Source organism: Pezoporus occidentalis, unplaced genomic scaffold (assembly GCF_034315485.1).
Source record: "Pezoporus occidentalis ecotype Australia unplaced genomic scaffold, CSIRO_AGI_Poc_V1 ctg20, whole genome shotgun sequence".
In the NCBI taxonomy this organism is placed as follows: domain Eukaryota; kingdom Metazoa; phylum Chordata; class Aves; order Psittaciformes; family Psittacidae; genus Pezoporus; species Pezoporus occidentalis.
This window is the reverse complement of record NW_026913856.1, coordinates 6088820-6109016: the sequence shown is the minus strand read 5'-3', so window position 1 is coordinate 6109016 and position 20197 is coordinate 6088820. Positions and strand designations below refer to the sequence as shown.

At 37.3% G+C, this 20197-nt stretch overlaps 1 protein-coding gene across 3 annotated transcripts in view; it reads right to left on the bottom strand.

Moving 5' to 3' along the window:
• Positions 1-20197, bottom strand: part of CDH13 (cadherin 13) — a 523969-nt gene that overhangs the window by 413241 nt on the left and 90531 nt on the right. The gene's annotated exons all lie outside the window — the stretch shown is intronic.

The window sequence follows — 20197 nt, the reverse complement described above, 5'->3', positions numbered from 1 at the left end:
GAGACTTTGGAATTTTATAACATATTCCATGACTTCTAATAGTGCCAGCAGTTCTTCCCTACATCTCTTGAAATAAAGTGCCAATTTAGAGAGAAAAGTCTTACAAAATCTTCATCTTCAGTTTTGCTTACCTCGAGTCTGTATCTTCACACTGAGAGATGCCCACCACTAACATAGATGGCAAACATCTGGCAGAAGTTATAGAACAAATGGACGTCCCGAAACGTCTTCTGAACTTCCAATAGAGATCAAATAAATAAATAAATAAATCTGAACACTTCACTAGTTGATTTGCAGATGGGTAACAAACATGTTTTTTGATCAAAAAGCCAAAACAGCAACAGCAGTTTATCTTGTAGTAAGATTTCTAAAAGTCTTTTTGTAAAAGAGTTTTACACCATGAATTAATAAAGAAGGAACAAATACAAACAATGCAGTCATCCACAGAAGATGACTTTAATTTACAAGGATTACAAATTAAATGCTGGTTTAGAGACTAATCCTGCCAAATTTATGCAATGGAAGGATAGAGAATTCTCCAGAAAGAGGCTGACTTTTGAGAACTTAAGAACAGACCCATGAAAGGAGAAAAGACACTTAAACTTTGTCCATTTGTAATTAGTGGGGTTTTGTCAACATATTCAGTTTATTGATAGACCAAGAATTACAGTGTTTAATGTATTCATTACATTGATTCTATACTGCAGCTATTTCCAATTAACTAACCTTAACCTTACAAATACAGATCAGTTTAAAAACAATACTACGAGCATTTCAATTTAGTCATTATACAGGTAAGGACCTGCCATGCATGCCCTGTATCCCAGGCAAGTTAACCAGTTCATCAGTAAGGCTACTCACATACTACTCACATGCAAAGTATTCCCAACAGGCAGAGATCAGCTGCCTTGAACATGTAGTGTTTCAGACTGCTGAAAGCACAAGCAGAAACCTGCCTGACATGCCTGGGGTATGCTGGCTTTGCCATATGTGCTCAAATCAACTGCCAGGCACACAAACAATAGCTTTGATGCACAATGTTGGTAATAGAAGTGGTAAATCTGGTCTCTCTACCAGCTACCATAAAGTCCATAGAACTACTAGGGCAACAAAATCTAAGTGATGCTGGGATGCTTCATTTGTATCTTAAAATTAAGCGTTCACTCAGGAGACTTAAGAGGCTTGAGGGCTGTTAATTTGAAAAGGGCTCTGGAGAGCAGGTTAATTTCAAATTAGGTCTCCTCCAGACAGACAAAACTGGATGAGATATTGGGAGCCTTTTCAAGGAAGCAGCAACAGTAAAGGGCCCTGTTCTCAGAGGAGACAATTCAACATCTCCTACTGACTACAGTGGCAAAACGCTGCTGTTAATTAGTCTGTGTTGGGAGAAAGAAACAAATAATATTCTAAGCATGACTTTGGTCTGAATCTTCAAACACTGCATGAATTATATTCAGCAATATGTTTCACACAACATTGTTCATTACACGTAAATTAGTGTAATCCTCTGCAGAGTCTGGTGGGTTTTGTTAATAGCCAACAAGAATGGCAATTAAAGTGAAACCAAATATGCAGTGATGGGTACACATTACAAACAAAATGCCCCCTTCAATCCTCCAGTTTGAAAGTCCTCTAAAAAAGCTTCATCTTGCAAGGAGATAAACACAGTATTTTAGAACCTTTCCACTTATCTGATATCAGCCTTGGAACTTCATTTTTTGTCAGTTTTTAATTATTCTTCATGTAATTAGCAACACCAAAGTAGGAGCTGATTAACAAGCTACCCAAAAGTTGTTTATATAGTGGGAAACCCAGGAAAATTATAACAGCATGAGATGATTATTTAACTCAAACACAACACAATCTTGCATTACCTACGCTGCCTCAGAGCCCCCTCACAAATGGTGTGACAACAGAAGACATGCTGCTTACTGTTAGCAATGCTGCCTTCTTGCTGGCTCTGCACAGAGCATTCCACCAGACACACACCAAGGCATGGGAAATTACTGTCAGCTCCACAAGTACAAAATTGTATGCATCTGCTCCTTACTATAATCATCACCTCACAGTCTGGAGCTGAGATTCACTGGGATCAAACCTCAATGTTTAGAGAAGCAGTGACATCAAGCACCTACTGTATTCTCCCAACCACCCCCAATGAAAATAATTAAAATAGTCCATAGTTATGTCATTGCCACGCCATGTAGCGTAGTTTCTCCTCTTAAGTATAGCTCAAAAGTGTTTCAGACTAGGTCCATTTCTCTGCACCCATCCTAATAGGGGACAGGTAGCCAAATTGAAAGAAGCTTTTTATGCTATTCTGCAGAGAATAAAGAGAAATTGGAAAGAAAAGGAATAAAAGAAAAAAATAATAGAAGAAAGAAGAAATATTTTCCTTGTGAATAAGGTGGTAGAAAAGGCATCAGAACAATGGACTTAGAAAGTAAGTCCTACTTCTCCATCAAATACCTGGAAAATGACTGGAATCTACTAAACACCTGCAAATATTTAATATTCTTCTTCAACGTTTCCATCATAGCACCCAAATCACTTGTAAATGTGAGTTTAAGCAATCACATAATACATTTTCAAAGAAAGTTCTGATTCCACATTTATGTGATGGACATAATGAATACTCACTTGCAGATCATCAAAAAGTACTTTAACACCTTTTGAGGATCTTGGGCCAAATAACTCTCCCACAGGAAGTCTATCTCTGCTGGGGAATATACAGAAGTTTTCTTGATTCTGAGCAAATGCCTGGGTCTCTAGACTGGTATGTGTTCATCATTTCCTGATGGTTTTGCCATGAAGAACTTGTCCAATGACCCTGTATTTCTTCCCCAGCAGTTCTGCTCATCTTTGCTATTGAGCAATAGCTTTTGCTCATTGGGATTTTGATCCAAATCATCAAAACTCAGTAGGATTTGACTTTCCAAAATGTTATATTGTATTGGATCTATCTCTATGTTTAATAATTTCAAGAAAAGCATGACTTAAATTCGGAAAAAAATAGAAGAATGTACCTATCAGAACAGCAATATCAGGCAAAGCAAAACACATTATTTTCATTCAATTTCTCCCAGTGTTTAAGAGCTTGACTTTTGTTCACCAGCATTCCACAGTTATAATATTAAGACAGCTACAGCATAACATGTTTTCTTTTAAAAGGTCATCATGTTACTAGCAGTATTTGATGCATTGTGACCACAGCACACATTTTTTAGAGATGAGTGTATCTAACATTTTTCTGTAATTTATTGGAATAAAGAATTTCTATTTAATTTTTCTTGTCAAAGAACATCTGTAAATGATTGACGTGGCTCAAGGAACTTTTGCAGCTGCAACTTTCTCTAAAAGTAGAGCAAAAAGCCATATTTGTCAATATGCCTGAGCAGGATTAAAAAAAAAACCCGAAAAGAAACAAAAAAAATAAAACCTCCAAAACTACAAAACAGTTAATTATTGGAAATAAATGTTTCATGATCTGTGTATGGAGCCCAGAGCTGAATAGATCATTAGCTAAACTTCCAGTCAGCACTCCACATAAACATATGCTTTCCTCATGAGTGCTTGCATAAGTTTGCCAGCAGCCTGGTGACTTAACTGGGAGTGCTTATGTACATTGTGTAATAAGCAGGGCCAAGGAAAAGCACTGATTTTTCTAAGGTCTTAATTTGATAAAATCATATGTATTTCCAGTAATGTTATGCATTTTTTTCAGTTCTTACTATTAAATTTTTCCTTCCCTATTTAGTCCTCGATAGAGAAACACTACATTTGGTAAATGCTACACCCAAACTTGTAACACCATTTAGTACACTCCTTTTATTTTCTGTTTGTGCTTCTCTGTTGCATCCTGCTGGCATACATTCTCAGAGCTAGTTTGAGAGCATGCATAAGTCAAGGATCACACACAGTAAGCAGCTTGCATGCAGCCACCCTGGTTTTGAGAGTAAGTATTTAATGGTATGCATACAGGCAGTTCAGTGCCAGCTGGCCCCTGTGCCATTAAGCACCCCTCAGGCAGTAGAGAGGTGTAGAGTGGAGCAGAATCCCTTCCCTTGGCCTGCTGGTCATGCTGATGACAATGCAGCCCAGGCCATAGTTGGTTACAAAGGCATATGGCTAAAGATCAATACACAGAGAAACCACCTAAAGAAAAGCAAGTGCAGGTAGAAAACACTGCAAAGATCTTGAAAAAGCCCATAAAGGAGTAAGACAGCAGATGCTGACAACAACTCAGCACAGTTCAGATGTGACCCATACCTATTTAGTATAACGGGCTCTAAGTGACCATTTGGATGTAAAGGTCCCTTCAGCATTAGATTCCCAGCTTGGCAGAAACAGCCAGTGCACAGGACAAAGTGCCACAAACAACCCTGGGAAACATCCCAGCTCAAAACTCCCAAGCCTCAAGTGCCCTATCCATATTTATTTTTCAAGAACATATTGAATTATTTTAATGTTTTTAACATTTTATAAAGTACTGTAAAGCCTGGAAGATGTACAAATCCCCATTTATTTAAAGAAGTGATACACTAAGATTCTTACTAACTGAAAACAGATGTAGGAAGATATTCCCTGCCTCAAAGGTCATATTACTTAAAGCAGTTAGAATTATTTACTAGCTACAGGATGCTTGTATGTGGTGTAAATAGGATGTAATTTCAATAATGGATGTTCCTTCTCTGTTCCCCCCAGACAGGCTGTTTTGGGACAGCTTCTGTATCACATTTAATTTTAGAACAAGAGAGACATGCCGCTTGCTGAAACCTTCTGGTCAGATCTGTTTGTTTGCTTATTTCTGGTTTGTAGGTGGGCTGATTCTTGAAGCATTTGAGGAAGCTGTTAGGTGGTAGGGACCTTGCTTATCCCATTGCACTAATTTCTGAGGAACAAAATAAACATAAAACAAAGAAGTGCAGCTCACAAAAGGTGTTCTCAAAAGAACATGAGTACAGTGAAATGAGTACATTAATGGAGCATTATTATTTAACTATATCTGAATAGTATCTGCTGGAAGACACTTAAAAGGATTCTGGCTTTTCCTGGAATTCTCAAAATTTGGCCATGGATGGAGACTGAATAATGAGAGACAAATGTTGTAATTTCATAGGAAAGTTTAAAAAAAAAAATTTCATGAGTATAGCACGCACAGTACATATTAAGAAAGAGCAGCCTCCCATAGAGCTTGTTACAATGGAAGCTGTATGCCTCCTCGGAAACATGATCCTCTAGAATATAATCAAGAGAGCCAACACAAGGTTGCTAAAGAAGCTAAGTTTCATCCTAAGAAACCCAGTGTCTTCCTCAATGGTCCCATTTTCCATAAACATTGTTACAATATTAATAATTGGTATTGATCAGACATTGCATTGAGTGTGATCTAAGCTCCCCTTTCCATTGCTATATAACCTATATGTTGCTGCTGCATCAGATTCTTATGAAAAATCTAATACAAATAGCAATTTTTGTGTTTTGATTACTAGGGATCCCAGTTCAAAGTACCTTCAGACACATAGAGTATTCAGAGTGCCATACAATTCTCTTGCCCCTATGCTGGAAATCATTTTGTGTCTACCTAAGAAACCTCTCCCAAACTACCCTGAACTTGAAGCAATCAAGCTCATTAGTTAGTCCATGTTAGTGAAAAGTAGTCCTGGATTGTTGGGCCTCACCTTCCTGGCTGCAGGGCAGCAGAAGTGTATGAGTGACCAGCCTGCATGCAGACTGCCATCTGCTCTCAAGAGCAAAAAGCAGAAGCACAGCTATAGGTGAAGCTGAAATACAGCAATATGCTTTCAAATCACAGAGCAGAGTTAAAGGAACTAAACACATTATATGTGAAATGAGTAAATAAATCCCAAGAAATGGAATTAAGATGAGCATTAATCAGGAGGGGTTTGAGCGTGGCACATGGCATGGACCAGTTCATAGGAATCTTGCTAATTGCTTTTCAAAGGCCACTTTATCCTATTAAGATTATCCTCAGGAGGCTGAAGACTTTGGGGGGTGAGGCAGGGAAGACTGAAAAACCTAGCCACATCTATCATGTTTAAAAACAAACAGAAATAGATTTTTATTTATTGTATGAAGCACAACCTCTGTTATATTTCTCTCCTGTATTTAATCCTTTTTTTTTCCTAGCAATATAAATAATAAGACACACCAATTAAGCTGAAGGCAACCTTCTGAGCAAAGGGAGATAAATGCCACGATACAAACTTCAGTAAGCAATATGTCTAATTTCTCTTGTGCACAAGCATTGATGCAGATTACGTGACAGTTTTCAGACTTATTGCTGTGACCAAGCAAGTTATAAATTATGGCAGGTCCACATGGACTGTGGATGATTTGAAGCAAATCAAAGGCATTAACTTTAATAAGGTGCTTTGTCACTCTTAAATGCCACTCTTACTTTCTGTAACAGCAGCCACTAAAAATCAATGATCAGAGACTTCTGCATGCAGCACAGCCGTTAACCTCTACAACTTTGGCCAAAGGAGTGTGTGCAACCAGAGCCATAAACTTATCTTCCAGACTCCCCCTCTATATAACGCAGCATCTGCAATAGCTCCATCATCAAAATTTGCAATTAAAAAAAAAAAAATAACTACTTTTTACTTTTAAAATCAATTCTAAAGTGTCTCCCTGAAAGCTCCAGTCTGGGTTTGCAGTACCTTACATATTACTAGGTGGAGCAGGACTGCATGTGTTACTGAGCTAAAATAAAAGACCATGAAAGAGATTTCAAACTGAATCAAAATGCTTATTATGCTTTTGATAGCATGGCAACAGTTCAATCTGAGCCTCAGCCAGCTCTCAGTAAAGTCAGTAAGAGCTGTTCCATTGAAATCAAGTGATGTATGACTAGGTCTTCACAGAATTATACGTAATACTGTATTCAAAATGGTAAAGAGTTTTGGGTTGACATCTAAAAGCCTGTTTTCCTTCTGGAATTCTGCAATGAAGCTACTGTAAAAAAGAATCAACATATAATTCGGCATAGCAGAAAGATTATTATAAAGGATTATTAAATATAGCTCAAAGATTGTGGATAAGAACAAAATCCCTTATTGCTTCAATTATGCTGTACTGACTTACAGCAAACACATTTTCAAACTATAAAAAACCCTGTTCCAGATTTCAAAATGGAACCTCTAACACAGCAAAAGCAATAATAGCTTATGTTTTTGGGCTTTTTTGCAACATGGTGACAAGTAGGGGGAAAAACTACTAAATCTCATAATAAATTTTGGGTTTGTGCACTGATAACTTAAAATTTAGGTTTTTGTTAAGTCTGCCAGGACAAGGCAAGAAAGTGTTTAACTGAGTTTGCCAATTTTACTTTGAGGCTAGCACTGCTATTGATAATGTCTATCACAATTCTTTGTCTTCCCAGCAACACAGTAGAAACATGAGCAAATGCTGACTTACATTTCAACCCTTCCCTGTTAAAATTAATCTCAAATTGATTTTACTTTCCAAAAGGTAAAACAGAAAAACTGCATGAAGTGAGCTACAAATTGCATTTGCTGATCAGCGTTCAGCACTTTTTATAATTCCTGTAAGATTTCCTGAGTATAACACAAGAGTTTTCTAATAAACCCTAGAAAGCTTCAGATCAAAATAGTAGATTATAATTCTATCTTTCTTCAGCTAAAAAAAAAAAAGTTAATATATACTTCCCAAGTTTTGTTTCAATTCCTGTAATCCTTCTAATTAGATTTTTTTTAAGCACAGAAGTTGGAGGTAAGTACCCACATCACTATTTACATTCATTACTGAGCATCAGACTGACTGCAGAGTTCAGTTTTGACAGTAGAACAACTGGCAAACACAACTGCTAGTTTCAGCAATCCAGAAAAGGGGCTTTAAGATCAGGTTAATTAATTAGAAGCAAATGAGATACTGCTATTCAAAAATTCTTTTTTAAAGATAATTTGTTCATCCCTGTTTCATTCCCTTATTTCAAGGGAAAATTTCTCCGTTGTTTTTGCATCTGAAGTCTCTGAAATAAGCACAGCTGAGAAAGTATGGGCTTCCTAAATCCAGTGATCTCATAGAAATCAACCATAATCACTTTGGTTTGAGGTCTTAGGCTCTGTTCCAAAAAAAAACCAAAGTGAAATCTTAACCATCCATGTCTCCTGCTGGCATGCAAGACAGCAGGCCCATGTAACACAACTACATAATCTCCTTTGCTTTTGATAACACTACTCTTAATAGGGTAAGCCAGATAGCAAATCAAAGAATGGCTTTCCTAGAATCTATTCATGAACAAGGAGCAGATGATGCACAAAGGGAGAAATGGTCAGGGCATCCATGATGCTTTTCTCATTTCATAACAACATCTAAGTTATTAATTTCTCTGCAAAATTTCTATTGGCATTTATCATTAATAATGATCACTTTCAGGCATTCCTGAGGGGAAATACAGTCTTGTGTTCTACAGAAATCAATTTACTGATGCCTTTGGAGCTGTGCAAATAATTTATTTTGGGTTCAGCTGCCAAGCAGAGGTGGTGAGGGAAAGGGTTCCACCAGAATCAAATCCAAAAGAAAATACATTTACTTGCCAGAATAAAATAAAGTTCAATGCAACAGAAAGCATTCCTCTTGAAAAAGACGGATTTCTAGCAGGTGCAGCAAAAATAAGTAAGGTTCTAGAATTACAAAGCTGTAAGGGGGAGGAGGAAGAGCCATGAGTTCTTCATGTACCCAGTAGCTCCTGTATTCCACCAGGATCTGGAAGGCTCCAGTTCAGCTGCTCTGCTTGTTTAAAGCTAGTAGAGCCTCTACTATCCCCTCTACAGCCTAGAAAACCCTCCTAGCTGACAAGATGTGTTGGAACCATTTCAGTTGTATTGGATTAATCACCACAGAAAAAATGAAAAAGCAAATCATAGGGATGATACGTTTGCATGTGGCTTGAAAATCCAGAGCAAGGCACTGCTTCCACTGCTTCCTGCTGAAATGGATGTTTAAAACATATTTATGTACTTCGAAATCATTTATTCAAACCCTCTCCTGCACACATCACAAACAGGTCCCAATTTCATCTGCCTGAATTCTTATAAAATACCTATTAAAAAACTGATTTTAAAATGACTAAAGCATCTCTATTATTATTATTATTATTATTATTATTATTATTATTATTATTATTATTATTATTTTAAGCATTAAAGAAGTATAAGCACTCCAGTGAGCAGGCACCCAAACAACAACTGTCACTCATGTGGAAGTGGGCAAACTTCCACATATCAGGCTATGGAGTCACTAATTTAATCCATGTGTAATTAAATTTGAAGTTAAAAAGTTTCAGCAGAAACCATATATGCATGCAGTTAGAAGATTTCACTCTGCTAGTTATATGGCATATGTAAAAGCTATGCTCCTCAGTAAAGCCTAGATGAGAAAAACTACATGGCACATAAAATCCCATCACAGAGAGGTGAGAGGTCAGGGAGAAGCAGAGGTTTGCTCTCTGCTGTATTTGCCTGAATTTTGCTCTGAGCATTCTATTCAGTTTTTGTTGGGTTTTCTGTTTGCTTGCTTTGACGGGGGATTGGTTGATTTTTTTTGTAGGTTTTTTTTTTTTGTGTGTGTTTTTTGGTGGGTTTGGGAGAGGTTTGTTGTTTTGGGGTTTTCTTTGGTTGGTTGGGTTTGGAGTTATTTTACAGCCCAGGGAGGCAGGGGGTGCCATTCTCTGCAGAGCTCAGCCCAACCACTGAGTCAACTCTCAGCTGCAGCTGACTCGGCGTGTGCCATCACACCTACTGCACCTCACACTTACCCAACCCCAGGAGGCTGCTGCGTGCAGGCCATGCGAAGTATGCAGTGCCTGGATACCTTATAAAGTTCTTTTGTTCTAAGTAAGCTCTTTGACTGATCTTTGTGGGCATTATCAATCTCTATTGTCTTGATGGAAATAAGCACTCAAGGTTTCATGTTGAGCAAAACTGGCTCCCTCCCAACTGACAATGCTCTATTAAACTGCAGATACCTTCACAGAGGATGAGCTGAAAGTGGGGACTGCTCCTGGGTTTTCTAAACCCCCAGCTCCAGCAGGAATACTGTATTATAGACCTGGCATTAGAGACCGGTATAAGCAGTAAAGCCAGACAGAGAACAAATTTACAGCCTTTACCTGTAAACTATCATTTCCAATCTGATCACATTAAGCTTGGCCTTTAATCTTACTTAGCAAATATTCATATCCTTATTAAACTTTTAAATCTGTCAGTTCTCTTGGGGGCAGTGCCAGCTGTTCTAGCAAGGGCTGTTCCCCCCCAGCCTGCCTCAGCAGGAGCCCTGCCAGCAGCCTGTCTTCCTGAGGCTCTCACCTACATCCTTGCAGGCAGCAGGAGCGCAGCATGAGCCTCCTCTAGCTATTTTCAGTACTCATTCCTATCCAGAGCTTCATCATATTTAAGAGGTCATTAAGAGAACATACAAAAAGCTAGACTAGATTTGTTTTTTTCAGTTACCTAAAATCCAGTAGCAGTTACAGCTAGGAAGAGTTGAGAGTTTTGGCACAGATTTATGCAGTAAAAACAAACTTCAACAGAAATCACACTCATCTGTGGAAACTGGAACTTCTTACTGTATTTATGGTTCTAAGCATGATCACTCCACATCTTGTTTCAGCACAGAGAACACATGCTAGAAAACTTGTGAGCCTTTTCTTTCTGCCTAGGTAACAGTTACCTTACAGTTCTGTCATTGCCAGATTTTTCCCAAAAGGGAAACATTTTGCATATGGAAAAGCTTGTGCTCAAGCTAATTGAATTTAGGCCTATGGTATCCTGAATTAGAGTCAAATTTATGTAGAGTGTAGAGGGAACTTAAATTAAGGTGCTGCTTAAATACCTTGTTAAATCAGGATCTAAAGCCTAGCTATGATGCCAGAAAGAGTTAAGTCAAACATGGCCAGCACTTGTTCATTGAACAAGTAATTTCATATCAATTAATTATCAGCAGTAACTGTAGTTAGTAACATACAATTCTGGGAAATGATGCTGACTTATAAAAACGGTAGTTAGTAGTCAGTGCCTAGTATTTCCAGAAGCATTAAGATTAATAGATTTATTATTTAAGTGTTAAAGCTTCTATCCTTCAGTGTCTTCTAACTTTATTGGAGAAGCTATTAAAGACAGTGTCTCAAAGAATAAAAGTAAAGTGCCAGAAGTAATAATGTCATTTTTAATAAAGTTTTTTATTTTGATTTACAATCAATAGAAACTGCTATTCTATTATGCCAAAAACTTCTGCCTACCTACATAGTATCTGACATTTCTCAGAAGAAGCAACCAATCTTACAGAACATTTGGAGCATTGCATTTTCTTACTAATCAGAAGAATGACCTGATTGGTTCTATTATTAAAGAAAATTTTAGACCAGTTCCTGTGTCACAAATCTAACTTTTAAAAATTTAAATTAAATGAGGTCTTTGGCTGCAAAGTACAGTATATAACTTCCACAGTGCTGCTTTCATTCCTCAAGGAAAATATTGTAAAATCACTATTTCCCATTTTGTCGCATGAGTTGTTTCCTCACAAATACAAGCCAAGCTGAATGCCACTTTTGCCTAGAAGAGCCAAGATTTAAAAACACAAACAAACAAAAAAAAAACCAAACAAACAACAAACACACACAAAAAAAAAAGAAAAAACAAACAACCCCAAAAAACAGACACACAACCCCAAAGAAAACCACCGAAAGAAACCCCAAAGCAGTAGTAACTAGACAACCAAACACAGATTTTTAGGATTCATAGACAATTAAGTTCATGGACTTTATTTCAGTCACAATGAAACCCTGGAAAGTTCCCTGACCATGATACTTAATAGATGCCTTCATACCCTCTTGTATCATTTGTTTGCATCCAGCATCATGTTTGAACACAGCCTCATACAGAGGAGTTCAAAAAGCTCCCTTATGCTTCTGTCTGGCCTTCAGATCTAAGGAAATGTTTTGGTCAACCGGGATGAGGCTGAGCATTGCACACCAAAATGCAGGAGCCATTTTGCCACAGATGTTTCATCCCCTCCTTCCTCAAGGACAGCAGAGAAAGCCTCTTGAGTGCAAACAGCGCAATTACTGGAATTATGCTGTTCCCAACAGCAGTACAGACATACCACTCCACAGCTCTTCAGGACAACTTGCAACCTTAAATGGGCCTAAGAACCATTAGGTTGGTGAAAGTTTGAGTCTTGAAATGTTCCCTTTCCAGAAATCGGTGTACATTCTTAGTCTTTCTCTTCCTCAGTATACCTGGTGTTTAGCTTTATGCATCACAGAAACAAGTGCACCTTACTAACAGCAGCTACCCATAATATAATGTGTACTGAAACATGACATCAGGCTTGCAATTAGAGAATGACAGATTTGGGCAGTTAATGCTTCACCTGTCTAACAAGCAATGAAAACTAAAGTGGCTGTAGGTCACATAAAAGCAGCTTATAACCTTGGGATTCAAATATCTTCAAATTTGATTTCTATTACAGGACATAAAACCCAATTCATTTAAAGTACCCTTTGTTTACAGCTTCCGTTTCACAAAGAAAGGGAAAAATTGATTAAACTATGCTTTGAATAATATTAAAAGACAATGGAGACCTGGAGCATACTTTTAATCACCTTTCCATGATAACAGAACTACAAAATACCTTGAGGTGCCACACCACAACTTGAAGATTATTTTAGCCAAAGTTAACCCGAAATGTGTTCATATTTGTGACTGTTTATGGTGCTTATTATGTCTGGGAGCTTATACCCTTGACCGTTTCATGTTCCAATAGTGCTGTTGCATTGACACTGCTGTGCAACATAGGCATAGGACTGTCCTACACTCTCCTTGTTCCTCTTCAGCCCCATCTCCTTATGTGACTCTCCAGGAGAAAGGAGCGCTTGGCCCAGGGTGCAATTCTCAACAGCTGGCAGCCATGAATACTTCACCCTCCAGGGAATATAGCAAGGGAGAAGAGACAAGAAGATATTGAGATGGAACAAGTGGACCCCTGAAGATTCCTGAATTGGCTCTTCGAGGGAAAGAAAAAAGCTTTGTTTGTTTTTTTGTAAATCAACATTTCCCACATGGTTTGTATGGTATCCTTTATTCTAAGTCTCACAGTAGGACCACTTTCCCCAATGCATGATAAAACCATGAAAAGACTCTTCTGCCCACTGTGTAGCATTTTTGTATGAGAAGATGGCTACAGGGAACCAAACATACCATCACTTTGATGTCCACACTATTTTTATATTTTCTCCACAAGTAAAAATATTACACACAGTATTTTCATAATTCTTTGAATTCTGCCTCCCAGTGTATTTGTTCTTTAAAGCTGAAGTTATATTTTTGTATAGGTTGGTGTTAATGTTTTATAAAGGTCAAATTATATTGGTCTCCCTACTGTTTTATTGTAGGAGTTGAGAGCTGGCACTGTAATTAAAATTTCAGATGAAATAAAGTCTGCAGGAATCCTATTTGTAATCAGGCAATTTGGTTTTCTAGCAAACCAGAGCAGTTTCTCTTGCCATGAGTTCACAGCTACACAAAAGGTGGTAAACAAAACCCACATGCCTGAACACATTTTACACAATGTTTCTCATCAGAATGCCTGGTAGAGTATATAAATATGTTCTAGTTATACTATATAGTGTAAATAAACTTAAAAATGCACCCATTTTCTACAACCTGCTTTTCAGTATTTTGGTAGAAATTCTGAGACAGGACGATTCAGTTCACACATAAACCTAGGTCTAGCCAAGGCATTCACACTGCAGCTGAGGGATCTGCAGTTTGCCCTTTAGTCTAAGCTGCATTTAAGTCCTGGTAATTGCCAGCAAGTGTTTTGAAAGTGTCAAAAGATATTCAAATGCTAGCTACAGCTTCAGCACTGAGCTTCTCTTTCACTATCAGCTACCTGTAAGCTGCTCCAGTGTTGCCTCTACTTTGCTGCCTTCTTTAATGGCCCTTCAGTTCTGCTTCAGTTCTCTCTACAGCCAAGAGAGAGAAGGTTGCACTGATTTTCATTTTTAACTTTTTCTTTAAAGAAAGGAAACAAATCAAAGCTAGCACTGAAAGTGGAGTTTCTTTCTGAAAAACAACATCCCAGATTGCTATAGAAATCATGTTTTAGGCCTTTCCAGGGCTCCCAATTTTATTTTCATGATGTTTAAAAATAATTACTTGGTACAGAAACTTCAGATTTTTGTTAAAGGTAATCCCTTCCAGGCAGGCTTTGTTTAGGCAATTTCTTATTTCAGCAAATCCTACCACCCACCAGGTTTGTTGTCTTTTTTTTCAGGGGTTAAAAAAAAACATGAACATTTTAGTTAGTATTCATATCACAGAACATGACATGCACTTCCTCCACTATCTACTGTTACACTTGTCTAACCAAGAAGAAGCAGGAGGTACAAGGCATACTAATATGCACAGTTGTTCTGAAATGACCAGTCTTTTTAGAATCAATCCATAAAAAATTTCTTCTTTAGCTTTACTAGAGGAAAGAATTTGGATGGATGAGCTGAACAGAGACATAAGACAAAACCAAGAACACTAGCCTCCAGCTAGAAAAAAAAAAAACACTAATCTAATAAATTTCTGAATGACTTCACGAGTTTACTACTGGCATTATTTATTCCCAAAGCAAGACTGAAAGATCACACGCCACGAAAAAAGCTATGTAAAAAGGATATGTGTCCATTAAAGCATACCATAGCTGATGCATACAGATCACTCTGCCCAGGGAAAACTGCTTTAAATAAGCAAAGGGAAAGAAAATCTGCAAGTTGAAGCATAAGCATAATTACATTAGAAAAGTTATAATTTGATTTGGATTAGCAGAGAGAAAACCTAAAAGCTAGGAATTAATTATGAACTACATCTACATTTATTTTCAAGAATACTTGCATGCTTTAAGATATCATTAACTTAAATGAGATTCTATGTTTAAAGGAAGATTTAACCTCACGTACTCCCATTAATTCATGCTAAATGTCTGCACTGCACTTTGAAATGTAATGGAGAACTTTAGCTAGCCATGATTCTTTCAAATGGTGTTTTCCTGAAATCCTCAAATTAAAAGTTCAGTCAGAAAAGCAGTCTGTGAAATACAAAGATAGGTACTACAGAAATGCATTAACATCTCAGCATTTAGTAATCTGTAGTGCATCTGTTTGTCAGATATGAACAACAGCTTCCTCCTGACAAGGCTGGGCTGATGTTGAAGCTTCTTCAGCATGACCCCAGCTCTAAACTAAAACCAGAAGTCATATGCCCCTACCCCTAGTTTCCTCAGAAAGATGACCCTATTCAATTTTGTCAGCCATAAGAGTGTCAGACTATTTGCTTGATGAGTGTGACAAAGCTAAACAACACACATCTTCCTACAGCCTTCCAACATATCCATACACCTGCAGAGAAAGAGGCTGCCTCTTCACCTCCGTTGTTAATCAGTTAAGGAGTAATAGCTTAATCTGATTTTTTGTTTTGGAATTGCCAGCTGGAAACAGAGTTTTCCACGGAAACACCTGAGAACATCATTAATACAGGGTTTGCACTGCACTGAGCAAGAGACCCATCCTACTAATACTGACCAGTTGGTCATTGATTTAGACTATTAGAAGAACAGCTGGCGTGCTTCAGCCAACCAAAGCCTATACATATTTCAAAAACCTATTATCTGCAAAATATTATGGCTCTTGGAAAGTCTCCAGAAACAAATCAGATCTCTGCTACTTTTGTCTTCCTAAATCCAGACTAACCCTTTAACACAGCGTTCACTGTCACCCCAAATATCCTCACCTACTTTTTGTTTTTAAACCAGCGTTACATGGCTTTTCTTAACAGCAGAGACAAGGCACTTCCAGAGTTTAGGTCTTTCTTTCCTCCACCTTGGAATTATAGTGTCAGAAGGAGGTTTCACCAACTCATATGGCTTTTCCTCCATTACTCTACAAGGGCTGACTACATCCCTGAGAGATTCTGACTTAGGCCCGAAGATGTTTTTCAGAGACTAAACAGTTCTTTCCAATTGTTCATTGTAATGCCCTACCTTTTCCAAAACTACTTTAATAAAATGCATATGCATAAAAATCAAACAGTCTATTTTTAACTCATTTCCCCTCAGGTCCTGTTAATAAACTGACACACACTGTTTGGAAAGCAACTGTCTGACCACCTGGCACTCAACCACAAATTTTTCCTGGTTTGTTTTCCTTTAATCATGTGTGAAATCGGTTTAACAGATGATATAATATTCTGTTATGTTGCAACATCCATCTGCGTACACCTGCTCAGAGACACGTGTAAGATGTTCCATATTACGTAGTCACAACACATTTGCAATATGTAAGCAAGCAACTTTCTCCCTCTATGTAAGAGTTAGATATCAAACTTCAACTAAGAAGCAATACCTTGAATACTTAAGAGCAGAAGGATCTTTTCTTTGAAGATCCTTCTCACTCTGCCTCCATGAACATGTAAAGTTCCCGATATGCCACTTCCAAAATTTACTTCAAAAATTTTACAACCATTTTGCATGCCTCCAGGTATTTCCTGGAATTTTAGTAACATGAGTTTGGCTTCCTACAGCCATTTAAATGAGAGCAATGTGATTAAGAGTTATCCCTAAGGTCTGGCTTCAAATCCTGACCAATATTTCTGTCCACATGGCATAAGAGTCCCAGATGCCTAGTCTTAATCATGTATATAAGTGTCAGAACTGAAGCTCTGCTATTCAAGTTCTCTACATGGATATATGCATATTAAGATATAGAGTATAAAAAGCATTCAGCTATCTGGGTAGAGAAGTTGAGACATTTCTGTAGAACCTGCTACCACATGCCAAACACAGAAACCAAGTAATTTTTCAGCGTTTTCTAAAGAACATTTCTTAGCATAGTGATTTATGTGAAATGAAAGTAATTTTAAGATGTTTGTAGAATTGAATATGCATTAAAGACTACTTTAATTTGAAAAGCCATAATTATGTTTCAACAAGGATGAGCTGTAGTTATGTACACCTTAATAGGTGAAAAGCCATAGCTATCTAGCTACTATCTGGTCATTTTAAACAGTTTTCCCAGCAAGAAATCACTAATTCAAAAACCTCACCTCACTTCAACATGTTCTTTTGCAAGCTGCAACTACCAACTGTAGTTCCAATCACCCTAAATCTGCAGTCTTCAGCACTGAGAGTTAAGACTCAGTGCTGAATATGTGTTTATATGTGAAACCTCATGTTAAAATTCTGTAGAGGGCTTTGCATATTGTAATATGGTGAATGTGGCTGCCACACTGGCTTTACACAAGGTGAAGTAGTGAAGGGGGGAAGATATACCAAGTGTGTGAGATCAAAAGTGTATGAATCAAGTGTATGGATCAGAATAAACAGGAGAGTAACAGCAATGATATTGAGAGCATGAAACAGTCACAGAAAAAGGCTGTTGGCACAGTCAATAGCATGGTAATCAGTGGAAAGCATGGATGTGATAAATCCCAAATCTACCATGACATCATCTGAGAATCAATAGGAAATGTTTTGACTTGAGTGTGATTTGAGCTGTGATCCATGTACACACATGGTATTGTAATAGTAGGAATGGTCTTCTCTGATTGTTCCACAGGCTTTATTCAGTTTGAACAAAAGAAAGCTTGTTGGAGGCTGCAGCTTGGCTAGACAACAGAAGAACTACTTTTAAACATTAACAATAAGCAGACAAATATATTTCCCATCGTACGGGTAAAAAAAAAGATTTTCAACGTGTTTGAATAGAAAAGTCTTTGTTAAATTCACAGAATAAAAAAGTATCCAAAAGCAGACAGACAAAGCCCTGATCTTGAAGCAGCCTGAGCTCTGAAACATGCAATCTATCACATAAGAGACAGAAGAGGTCAGCCATTAATTAACATCCAAATTAAAGCTTTGAGTAAGGGTCAAAACTGCCTCTGTTTTGACATTTAAATCACTAGCAATGTATTCCCCAGCTTAGCATGCACAACACGTTGCCTAACGCTTTTATGTTAATTGCCTCAATTTTTCAAGTGCATTATTTGATTCATTGTCAATTAAAAATACCCCCAAAAGACAAGACTTATGTATGTTAAGTATAAACATGATTAATGTAACACAATTACATTTCCACTTTTGATGAGTCTGATTAGGAACTTTCTATCAGCCTGGCATGACAGAACATTGTCACTATCAGTGAGCTGTCAGCCTTGCCAACGACAAGATTTCTGATGGGGAACCATTTCATGGCCACAAATGTTTCAGAAAGGTGTAAAAGCTGTAATTAAATGCTGTCAACTGCCACTTTATCAAAAATGTAGCAGCCTTTATGATCCTTTCTAGTTAATTGTAAAGATGGTCCTAGGTCTAAACCAAAAATGTTATAAGGAAGAAAAATCCAGTACCATGATTCACTGTTAAAACAATCACCATGCATTTTCAGAAAATGACTCTGAATTCTCTCCCAGTACATCAAGAGAACATCTGGTGTAAAAAATTTGCTCCGAAGGAAAAGACATGGTGAGACCAGAAGCAGGAAAGCAATGTCTGATTTTGCTTGTGGTCATAGAGAACACAAGTTATAAGGAGATAAAGGAGTCTGATGGAAAAAAAAAAATAAAAATTCAAATTAGGAAAACTAAATGAAAAAATAGGAAAACAGGCTGGGTACTGAGGTAGTTGTAGTAACAAACTTAGAAGTAGGTTTTGATAAGAAGTGAAACGAATGAGAACAAGATTTTGTAACCTCATTTTGGGCTTTTCTTCTTTCCATCACTAAACGTAAAATATAATTAACATTGCATATGTAAAAGTAATAAATACATAAGAATCAGCCATACCCTATATTTAATTACAAGGGAGATACTAGCAATTAAATGTACAGAATGTACTACATTTAATTGAAGATTTAAAGAAGAAAGACCATTTTATTGCACTTCAAAACAGACTTAAGGAGCTCCTTGGCTTATTGAAGACTACTAAAATAATCCCTGCTATAGGACTGCTCTGCATATTCGCTCTGTTAATTTACACAGCCCTGGTAAGTCTCACATTGCAATGCAACTGCTAAATTACATCAGTCTTAGGTAATGGGTATAAAAAGATGCAGGAGCATGCAAAGTGTATTCAAACAGACAATTAAAAATATCAATTCTGTTGACAGATAAAATGAAGAAACTGTGAAGACATTTAATGCTGCTGCATGAAAGACATACTGTTTACAAGTGATTGAATTAACCAGGATCATGCATCGACAGCCTGCCTTTGTCAAACATTACATATTAGAAAGATCTAGTGTCTGCTTATTAAAATAATTTGATTCTGAAGATTGTTTCCAGGCATTTCTAAATCTGCCCCTCCCTCCTCCTCACATTAATGATGGTATCTTAATTATTGCGCTACTTTCATGTCAGTGCCATTTGCTGGGTCACCAGAGAGCAGTCCAGTCAACTTTGGCTTAACCAAGTCATCCTTTAGGTGTCTGGGAGGACAGGCAAAAATCAGTAGTAGATCTGTCCACACTACAGCCTCAAAGTTCCAAAGTAGCCAAAATGTGCTCATCAACTCTTTGAAATCAACATTTCAAAGTAAACAAAATTGCTTAAAGAGATCAGAAATTTGAAATCTCTCTTCCAAACTGAACAACAAATCTTGTATCTCTGTGAATACTTATGATCTAAATTTCCTCTGAAAATGCAACTCAGACTAAGTAATTTATCAAAATGCTTAGACTAAAAATATTATCCTCAGGGTTTATTTTAGCACCTGAGCAACTTAACTTTAACAAAGCCATTTCGATAGACCCTGGCAACTAATTTTGACGTTTTGACCAGTTAAGCTTGTTACAAATTATACTTTCATCCAAACATGTGTAATAGGGAGAATATACCAACATATAGCAGTAATACCTAGAGGGAACTGAAATTGGAAAATGTGCGCATTTGAGTGATATTGCTATGATACCATGTGGTAGAATCTGAATAGTGTATGCAGATTGTATGTAGCCAGGCATTACTGCCTCATGCTGCATACCTAAAAGAACTTCTGCTTCAACACCAAGCAACCAAGCATGAGAAAGAAACTATTAGTAACAGGTATCACGTGTAAAAATACTGGTGTGTTTGAAAGTTACAAAAATGAGAGCATTTGGTATCTAAGTCTTCAA